Source organism: Ptychodera flava, chromosome 14, assembly GCF_041260155.1.
Source record: "Ptychodera flava strain L36383 chromosome 14, AS_Pfla_20210202, whole genome shotgun sequence".
NCBI lineage: Eukaryota > Metazoa > Hemichordata > Enteropneusta > Ptychoderidae > Ptychodera > Ptychodera flava.
In genome coordinates this window covers 38359164-38370002 of record NC_091941.1, presented here as the reverse complement: position 1 = coordinate 38370002, position 10839 = coordinate 38359164, and positions in this window count along the sequence as shown.

Genomic DNA, 10839 nt, shown 5'->3' with positions numbered 1-10839 from the left:
AGGTCAAAGGTTGAAGAAGTTTCCCTTTTTTGGCGTTCGTCGTGAGTACGCGCGCGCGCTCTCTCTGTTCGCGTTGTGAATCAGAATGAACTGATGACCTATGATCCCCGGGTAAGATGACCAAACTATGACATGATTCAACAATTGATTTATCAAATCGCACATTTCATAGACACCAACTAAAGCTGGGAGTAGCAACTTAACTCTGCAGCCCACATTGAACAGGTCATCACGGGGCAGGGTAGGACCCGAGCACAGTTGCGAGTGGAGTGATACGTACCGGCCGCCGCGTGCTATGCCAATTATTCTATGCATAGTACGCGGCGGCCGGTACGTATCACTCCACTCGCAACTGTGGACCCGAGGGTAGGACGGAGGTCCCAAACACCTCACACGTAGGTTGCTGAGGTTCAAGCTGGTAGCTTTACCGTCTGGAGAAGTGATACAGTTTTACTTTATTTGGAATGTCACAAAAAACACAACAACTCCACCGCGATACGCTTTTAACTTTTTTCAGTACTTCAATGACAACACTTCAGGGACAAAGTTCAGTGAGAGACTATATCAACAACGTTAAGTGAGCATTATTTTGCATTTGGCAAAGAAAAAAGTGATCTTGCCATTTTATTTTGAAATGTAGTATGCATTATGCGAATGGCTCCTCTTTGGTAGTTTTTGCTGAAGTTCAAAATATATGACAATATTTTTGGCGCTTTCTTCAGATCTAATGCTCGCCTTTGGAATTTGTTAACACTGCTCGGTCCGTAGTTTTATACATTTAGGCCCTAATAAAGTTTAAGCTAACCAGCGATATTTTCGGAGGTTCGAAGTCTTTTTTGATGGTTGCAACCACTTTGAGCCTATAAACTAAGTTTAATTTGTGGAGCTTACTAGAATTTTATTTTTGTTGGTTTCAAGATCATGTCTTATATCATGTCCGATATTCTCTGCTACTGTATAATAACTGGTGAGGGAGGAATTTACGAGTAAAAGTCTACGAATATTGTAGGCGCTGCTGCGGTTGGACATTTCCACTTGTAAAGTACCTTTACTAGTAACTGAATGATGACTCTTTGGTTTTTTCTTCAAGTTCTCCTCTGGAAAAGTAAGTTTTCTTGACATAGCCTGGCGAGCACATCCGAAGGACGCGCTTGACCTCGTGAACGTCTTGTTTGACCCACTGTAAGCTGCGAACATGTTGAAACCTTTTTGCCTTATTTGCGTTTTTAATTTAAAAGTCTTTTTTCCGTAAGTTGTGTTCTGAATTTGAAAGATTAACATGTCGTGCACACTCCCGACGTTCCTGTATCTTTACACTTGGCCGTCTGTCAAGCATTCAGATTGGTCTGGTGAATTTGTCGCTCGATATGGTATCAAAAGTTGGTCATCCTTTCAAATTAATCTTTCAGCTATCTAACAGCTACAGCAGAGAAAACGTGGGGAAAATTGTAAAACCGCCACATGGCAAAACTTGAATCATTAACATTTTCTTCAACTAGTCCACAAAAAACTGTTTCGATTGCAGTTAGAAGAACTTCAATTCTCGCCGGTTTGCACCAAATAAGGCATAGGCGTAGTGATTGTCAATTATTTTCTATATCATTATGACACATGTGAAAGAAGCAGGTAGTGTTCAATGTCACAAAAATATAATTTTACGATTAAAAACTCAATCAGCGGAAGGAACATGATCGCAAGACGTAGTCCTATATGTGTTTATCGGGTCTAGAGAAATTGGATGTGCTTTGCTACGTGGTGAGATCACAGCCAAAACACAATTGTTCGTTTATTTATTTGTTTAAAATCCCGCTATTTATTTCATTATTATTTTTTTGAAATTACCGGTTTGAACAATTTTGCATTTCATTTTTCATCACGATTATTGCACTGTTGTTTCCGAAAATTGTGTACAACCTTTGGTTATTAACGTTTTATATCTCATTATTTTTCATTAAGATAGATGTGCACCTGGATGACAGATATTCAACTTTTACAAATATATAACTTTTACAAGTCTCTCTTGTCTATCATTTGTTGGGGGCTCATTTTAAAGCTCTTGATGTAAGAAAAATTTTCATCGTATTAGTTTTTCGAAAAATCGAAAAATTTTATTTTCCGTCACTGGCTGGCTATACGGTCGGCTGCGTTCACCTTACGATCTACGAAACAGCTTACCACTATCGTGACAGTCTGCTGAAGTTTAGTTCTTTAGTTTATTGTTTTGATATTAATATGCCCATAGACTTAGAGTAAGTCTACCTAATCTGAAACATTTGTTATCATAACAAAAGAGTGCTCATGTCATGGTTTTCACAGGAAATTTACAAAGTATATGTTATAAGGCCATGGGTGCGTTGCATTTCTTTTGATGCTGATTTAACAAAAGTAGGGGGGGGCTACTGGTAATAGTGACACAAACTGGTGTTTAAATACTGTCAGCGCAAAGTAGAGTATTGTGTGCGAAGGTGGCAATATTTCTTAGCGCAGAGGTTTAGTTTTCAATAATAGCTTCTACATGTAGCCTATGTTTAGCAACAAGTCTCTAATCCCTGCTACTGTGAAGGAAAAATCCCAATCGTTTTTTATGATTTGGAGAGAAATGCGAGGAAAAGGGATGGTTATTCTCACTACAAGCAAAGAGTGCACTGCTAGCTGCACAGCAATCCAGTCTACACTTAGTGACATTCTGCGCAGAGGTCTACATTTTACAACCTACCAGAGCTGGTAATACGGCTGATGACTTACGTTGAAATGCATGGAAATTGATAAAATAAAGTCTGTGATGTAGTTGTTAAGCGCAGTGCATGTCAGAAACCGATCCGTGTCATTATTTAACACTGTGCATGGGAAACGATGTACAACTGCAAGACAAGCAATCCTTGTAATTGCATATAAATCCATATAAAACGGTAAAAACAGCAACAATAATGCCCCTAACAAGGTTTTTTAAAGATTTTAAGAGCTGTTAAGTTCCCTTACACCACTGAAGGTATTATGAAGTAGTTTGGTCAATGATTATAGCCAATTGGTATGCACTACAATGCTTAATCAATGGAATTTGCCGAGTAACGAATGACCTTGCATTTGACCTTGAAAAAGTGGAGAGAAAAATGCCAACAATGTTTTTTTGGACTCTCCAGGTATTAAGGAACAAAGCGATATATGTTGACAAGAGTCTTCACGAAATGCACACGGAAGCCAAAATCACGACAAGTGACCCCCGACTACAAACGTAGTATTGTGTTAGTGCAGTATGACACGAGTTTTCTTTTTGTCACTGTCACACATTCTGTTTCAAACTAACGCTTTAAGAGAAACGCTACGGTTTGTCTTTTTGACCAGCTGCTCGCCCTCGCTCTTCCCCCAACCATGGAGCTCCGTTTCTAGCTCCATGCCCCAACAATGATTTAAATCCTGTACTCTACAATTTTCTGTGAATTTAGGGGTAAAAAGTCTTCATTTTTTGCCAATCACTGATGTAGAAAATACACATTTTCACCAAAATGATGGGTCAAAGGTCATGATGTGTGGGCTGAGTTTATGTGGGGTCCCAAGCCTTTTCAAGTAAAAAGATGGGGAAAGACCTGCAATGAATCAATCATTCCTTTGTAATTGTCAAAATTCTACATGAAGAAAGAAGATGGTCAAAATCACCGTACAATGCACCCTTTATACGGCAGTTCTCCCACAATGGGTTTACCCTGAGATACAGTTGCGGGTGGGGGGGGCGCTCTGTGTATTTCACTCCGAGGGCAGGGTGGCTGTTACAGCAGCACCAGCATGCCACTATATCATACAGTTTAGCCCCTACTGTGTCTATAGACAGAGTGCCTGAGCATATCCCTTCTCCGTCTATAGACAGACCCCTCTCAGTATGTGACAATAATGATCATCAACACCACACCTGCTCATGCATAGTAAAATGAGGTTCAGTTGAATCCTTTGATGATTTTTCACTATTTCTGTAAATATCAGCCATCTTTCTTGTTTTAGTCCCTGTTGGTATGCCTTTGATTGAAATTTTAGGAAGAAGAACAAGAAACTGAAGTTGGTACATAGGTCAAAATTCATAAAAAATAATCAAAAGTTACAGTGTTTGTGCCTTTAAGTGTTCAAACGTAAACAATTATATCTTGGTGTGCATTTCTTGACACAAAAAATAACAGAATTTAATTTTACAACAAAAATGGAATGGCTGAAAGGATTTTTTTCTTTTCTTGAAAAAGACAGTGGCCAGCTACTGGCTATAGGCACCCAAATACGACAGTCCTGCCGCGCAGAGCTACTCTTCGCGAAGAAATCAAACTTACGAAAATGTATTCAACCAATAACATCTGGTTGAGATAAACAGGCATAGGAACCAGGGCAGGGAGCAGTTATCTTCACAATGCTGCAGTTCGGCGATAGGGGTGGCAAAGACATACATTTGCGCCCCCAACTTGAACAACTACATCTAGCTAGCCCTTCTAATGATCAACTTTGAAATGATGCACTTACGTTGGCCGCTCGAATGTATGCAAGTCAAACATATAGCGGCGTACGTTTTGTCGAAGTGAGAGAAGAGAGGAACTTGGGACACAAAATAGCCTCGATACACACATCGCCGAGTTCGGAGATATAAATAATAAAATTCAACGAACATTGTGATGTTGTTGTTTCAACGTAATGTAGATGTCATAAGGAACACAACAAAGATAATATCATTATTTGACAACTCTCTCCCAACGTAACACTCTCTTCCAGAGGATCATCACTGCTACAGTTTTGAATTGTAGATGTGACTTTATTAGCATCTTCCTAAACGTCATTGTCTTGCTACTAAGGCCAAAGTAAGTAAATTCTTTGTTTTGCGTCCACTCAAAATCCTAAAAGGTACGCGGGTAAGCGGCTAAAAACACACACACAGAAAATTTAACACAAAATTTGTTTGCCTTTATTGGACAATTTTTCTCAAACCACATGAATACTCCTGTCATAGTGTGACACACTGTGTGATCACTGTATGCATTTTCATAACAAATGGATCAAAATAAACAGCCATTCTTTGACGTTTGCTTTTCTCTTATTAGTTTTAGATTTCTTTCTTGCGCACTCAAAGTGTCCACATGTCAATACCATTGCACAGTAACTTGACAGCCTCATCAAATTACTTAAATCTGGACAGTTTGAGGAATGGGTACACTATAACAGTATACAGTAGCGATCTTTTGTCCTCAAGTTCTTGTACGTTTTTCAAGTTTCCTGTAATGTCTGTGCTCTGATGTAATGTCATAGTTTTGCTGAAAGGTGTCTGTTTTGAAAGAAAACAGCAAACAAAAATGTTAACTTGTAGCCTCTGCATTCAATTTTAGAAAGATGGGGCATCAGAGAAGAAGAAATTGGTTATATAAATGACAAAAGTATTCCCTGTAGGTTCCTCGGGACCATCCGTAAAACCAGCACCTTTCCTTTCCATCAAATAAAAGAAAACATTTCGCAATTGTCAGTCTCCACACACAGACTCATCAGACCCAAATTTAGGTGGAAGCTTCACATCTATATTCCTTGCACTTTCAAAGTACCACACCTCAGATTGATTGAAAAGATGAAGTATCATGGCATAAATGGAAATATTCTACAGTGGGTCAAAGTATGATTGACAAATACAGAACAGCGAGTAGTCATAAATGGAGCATCATCTGAATGGAGAATACGTCACAAGTGGTGTCCCAAAGGGTTCAGTTCTTGGACCAGTACTCTTTCTAATCTACATCAATCATACTGGCGGTGAAATTAGTTCTGAACTCAAAAATTTACTGACAATACAAAGACATATCATCCCTTGCGAAATTGTAGTGATCCTTAAATTCTACAAGCTGATTTGGACAAGCTACAAAAAATGAGTGAACACTGGCGGACGCATATTGGCTACAACAACCCCTTCAATAAATACTCAATGAACAATATTTCACTGGGACGTACAACTGAAGAAAATGACTTGGGCGATCTACTTCGTTCTACCTTAAAACCTTCAAGCAAATGTGATAAGTTTGCAAAAAAGCAAACAGAATGTTGATCTCATCAAACGATCATTGTCGATCAAATCAAAAAAATGTCATTCTTCGTCTTTACAAGCAACTTGAGAGCCCACAGCTTGAACATGCAGTACAAGCTTGGTCACCATGGCTACAAAAGGACATAAAAATCTTAGCACGGCAACTAATACCTAAACTCCAACACTACAATTATCAAAATAGACTTAAAAAGCTTATTTTAATAACACTTGAACACAAAAAGAATTCCCGGCGACACGATTCAACTCTAGAATTAGTTTTCAAAGGCCATGACCACTGTAACCTTTCACTTGAGTTAGCAGCCGACTCGAGAACTTGAGGACACTGTCCCAAACTTCGTAAACTAACCGTTCGACTTAACACAAAACAGACACAAGAAAGTACTTTTTTCAGCAAGAGTTGTGGACATCTGGAATAAATAACCAGCCGATGTCATTAATGCAGAAAGTGTGACCTTCTTCAAGAGCAGCTACGACCGCCTACTACAAGTTTCTGAAGTTTGAACTTTCACAAAGGGATTCTAATATACTTTCCCATACCCAAACTGAACAAAAAAGTACGTAAAGGCCTTTCGTTTACACGATTGATCACTGGTTTATTTTTTGTTTCAAGTTAAAATGGACAAATTAACCAAATTTTTGGCAAACCTAAAAGACCAATTACCAGGGATAGGCTCAACACTTTCCGATTTTTCGGTCTGCCATACTCTCTAAGTCGTGGTACCCAAGTCCAATCGCGTTAATCGGCCGACTGAATCTCTCTCTGTTCAAGTCCCGATTGCTCACAGTGACCATGCCTTCAAGTTGCCGTGCAAAGGTTTCTGTTTTTTAACTTCGATTTTTCCCTGCTTTCATCCATTTTTTATCGTGACGACAAAGCCACAACAGGCAAAGCAACAACAAACAGGGAGAACGTGAGGCCCCGGCGCGCGTGAGGCTGAGAGTATCGACATGGGTAAATGTGTAGAGAGTACTGTTTTACGTCACCGCATGGTCCATTAGTGAAATCTGACTGCCGTAAAGGAGTTTTTCATCGCAAAGTTAAAAGCCACAACTTGTTTTTGCGACAAAATAGCGCCACCAACGGCGAAATTTAGAAAGGGAAGTTTGTGTTTTTTTTCCGAAAAATCTCCAAAAACCTAGGCGCGCGCGGACGCAAAACAAAGAATTTACTTACTTTTGCTTGCTACTAAACAAGAAATGGCACAGTCAAAAGTGGGTTTAAGTATTGTAACATTTAGGGCTGGTGGAGGGCAAGGTATCGTGGTGTACCGTTCAGGACACCTGGGTCACGGTTACAGTCATGAACGATACGGGTTCGAGGTCTGGCAGAGACACAGTAAAAGATGCAAAGGACGGCAAACCCAAGACTCGCACATCGGGCAAAGGATAACCATGAAATGTCTGTGTCATCGTAAAAATGCGCCGGAAAAACAAAAGGCTTCATATTTTTTCTTCAGGGATGACCATCTCCCGATGAGCTCTAATTACAGTTAAAACAAAACGTTAATGAACAATTTTGTTCCATTTTGTTTTGTATGTGATATTTTATGTCATTACTTTGAACAGGGCCTAAAGACCTTGCAACGTGTAGATGATAACAAAAACACGATAAATAACAGACCTTGGAAATAAGAAATACATGTAGAAAACAAACTGGCGACGATGGACACGTACGTCCAATACGGAAGTTAGGCCAATTTAAAAATAAATCAAAAGTGTGTTTCCTTCTAACATGTCTTTCAGAAATAAGGTAGATAGGCCAGGAAACTATTTTTCCCCATTTTTTACACAAAAAATGAGGAAAAAATGAGAATTTTTCCAAACCATACGTGTTTTTGAGTTTATTCTCCAAATTGGGGGGATAAATGCTTGCAAGCAAGGAAAAAAGTGTCGGGATGAACTAAAGTAGGTCGGGTTAATTACCGGGAAAACACAGTTTTTTCTAAGCCTTAAGCGAAAACGGAAATGTGTTCTCAGCCTCGGGGATGCTATATTCAATCAAAAACGCCATGTTTTGTATTAAAGGTGTTTTGTGGGGTCCATAAGAAAGTTATATGCATTCATCATGTGCACCTGGTCTTGTCGTGGAAAGGAAATAGCACGCACACTTTGTCTTACATCTTGTGTATTTCTGTCACGAGGGATCTTATGAGTATACCTTGGAGTAATTTGCTATGAAAGAACGACAGCTGTGGTAACTGTGGCAAAATTGGAACAGGTGACAGTATACCTTTAATATCATGAAAATGCAGTGGTGTTACCCATACACCACTGCGGTCGTCGCGATTTCCATGATGGCGGTTAATACAGATATTCCCAATAGGACAACTGTAACCTCCATAAATGTAATAATCTCCACAAATGTAATATCAACCACAATTGTAAAAAAATCAACCACAAATGTAATAAAACTGTCAACCATTAATGTAACAACCCGCAACAACAAATGTAATAAACAAATTAACCATAAATGTAATAAAACTCAACCATATATGTAATAAACTTGAACTTGCATATGTGATCATTTGTGTAATCAATGCCCTGAATAAATAATAACTTTAATAAGACTAGTGTAATGTTATTGCATACTTTCCTGAAACTAGGTTTCCTTTCCGAAACGCAGAATAGAATACTTTGGGAACACTATCAGAAAACGGCGGGGTACTGATCAAACCGTTAGATAATGGAAGTGGAACAGTAGTTCTAGACACTGATAATTACATAATAAGGAAGCGTCAAAATAACTCGTCAACCAGTGATACCACAAAGTTTATGACAGATGACTCAGAACAAAAAACAGAGAAATATACGACCTTGTAACAGAAACTTACGACACAAAACATGTTGCGAGAACATATATCTGTATTTCAATCAAGTAAAAACAATACGATCACTACCTTGAACACAGTAGAACAAAATTAGACATCCTAACATCCAAAGTGAAGGAACAAACTTCAAGTTGGACAACATAGGAATACAGACAATCTGTCGATTATTCCAGACAATTTATCAACTGAAGACGAATTTGAGGCGACTGATTAAGAAAGTACGGCAAAAATTCGAAAAAACGGCGTTAAAGAATCCTGTAACCTCCACAAATGTAATAATCTCCACAAATGTAATATCAACCACAATTGTAATAAAATACACCCATAAATGTAATATCGCCCATAAATGTAACAAAAATCAACCATAAATGTAATAAAAACACCAACCACAAATGTAATAATTGGTAACCATAAGTGTAATAAAATAATCACCCATAAATGTAATACTTGTCAACCATAAATGTAATAAATCTATTTTGTCGTTGCAATTGAGGAATTAGCCCTTAAATATTGATCTATGTAATAAGGAAAGCAACTCCACACATTATTCATTTCTTAATTGTTTGCGTTTAGTGTGTTTTGCATATTTGAAAGTGTATTTTATGTTTCCCTGTTTTGTGTACAGAACTGACTGGCCATGGCTAGACACAACTGTAATCAGAGTGTCAGTGCAGTCTCTACTCCAGAGTGGGGAAGACTGTTGTGATGATTTTTGGGACTACATTGTTTTGTGCCCATGTATACCATTCATATGTATGAGTAAACAGTGATCCTTTCACTGGCGTATGGATATGTAAGTCAGGTAAGTGCTTTTGGGAGTTATGGCGTTATGCAATAAAGGTGTTAGGGACCGTCTCAGATTGTCGCAGAAGTTCAAAAAGCGAAATTTATTCGTTTAAGGGGGGAGGGGGTTTGACCTCCATTCAATTAGTGAACTTCACTTTCGCACTTTTATTTTGTGATCACAAGTTTTCGTGTGTTTATTTTAAATTAAAGAAAAACTGCACACTCGTGCCAACAAATGTGTCACTGTTTCCATCTCGTTTGTACCCCAAACACAATTTACCGATAGGAACATTGTATCCTAAACATTTCATTCATCAAATTATACAAAGACAAAAAGTATCATTTTTTTTAAATGTGCTATTTATAAGCGTCTGCTCTAACCACTAGATGTCTTTATTCTCAATTGTTATGCACCTGGTCATAGTCGTTTTGAATATGATTGAACATGCCTGGGCCTCCTTGTCAAAGTTTCTCGCTTATCTATCGCCCCTACCAAGTACCACTTGCGTGTTCACAAAGACAAAGAACAGCACAAGAGATGCAAAAAGGGAAAGTAAAATAAAATGAAATTTTTATGCGGTAAAATGCCCTGTTAGTACTCAATCTGATAGATTACTTTAATTGTAATGTGGCGAGGGATATACGTCTTTAGTAGCTATAGCAAAATGCAACATGCAAATGCAACTCTCAGGCAGACATGAACATTTCGCACTTTTGAAGTTTCGTTTAGGGAGAGGGGGGAGGGGGTTTTGATCTTAACGAAAAAATTTCGTTTCTTGAACTTCTGCGACAATCTGAGACGGTCCCTTAGTGTTCAGTTGTAAAGAACAAGACCTCGTCGTGATTGAGTTTGAGTATCGGTGGATGCGAGATCATGACAATTGGTGGCAGCTAATGGGATTGACGAGGTAGGCGAGTGCCAACGTCATTCTGAAAACGGACCCGAAGGAATTCAACTCTGAAGTAAGAGGCAAGTTTGCCGTGCACCTGTTGCAGATACAGTGCAATGATTTGAGCGCGGGAAAGTCACAGAGCCAGTTGAGTCGACGGACTGACTTGTGGTTGTTACTGTAAGTAAACTGTTGTGACTGAGAACCGAGTTCAGGCAACTTGTGAATATTCCTGTGTCTATAAACTGTGAACTGAGGTCGGAACTAACACAAATTGATA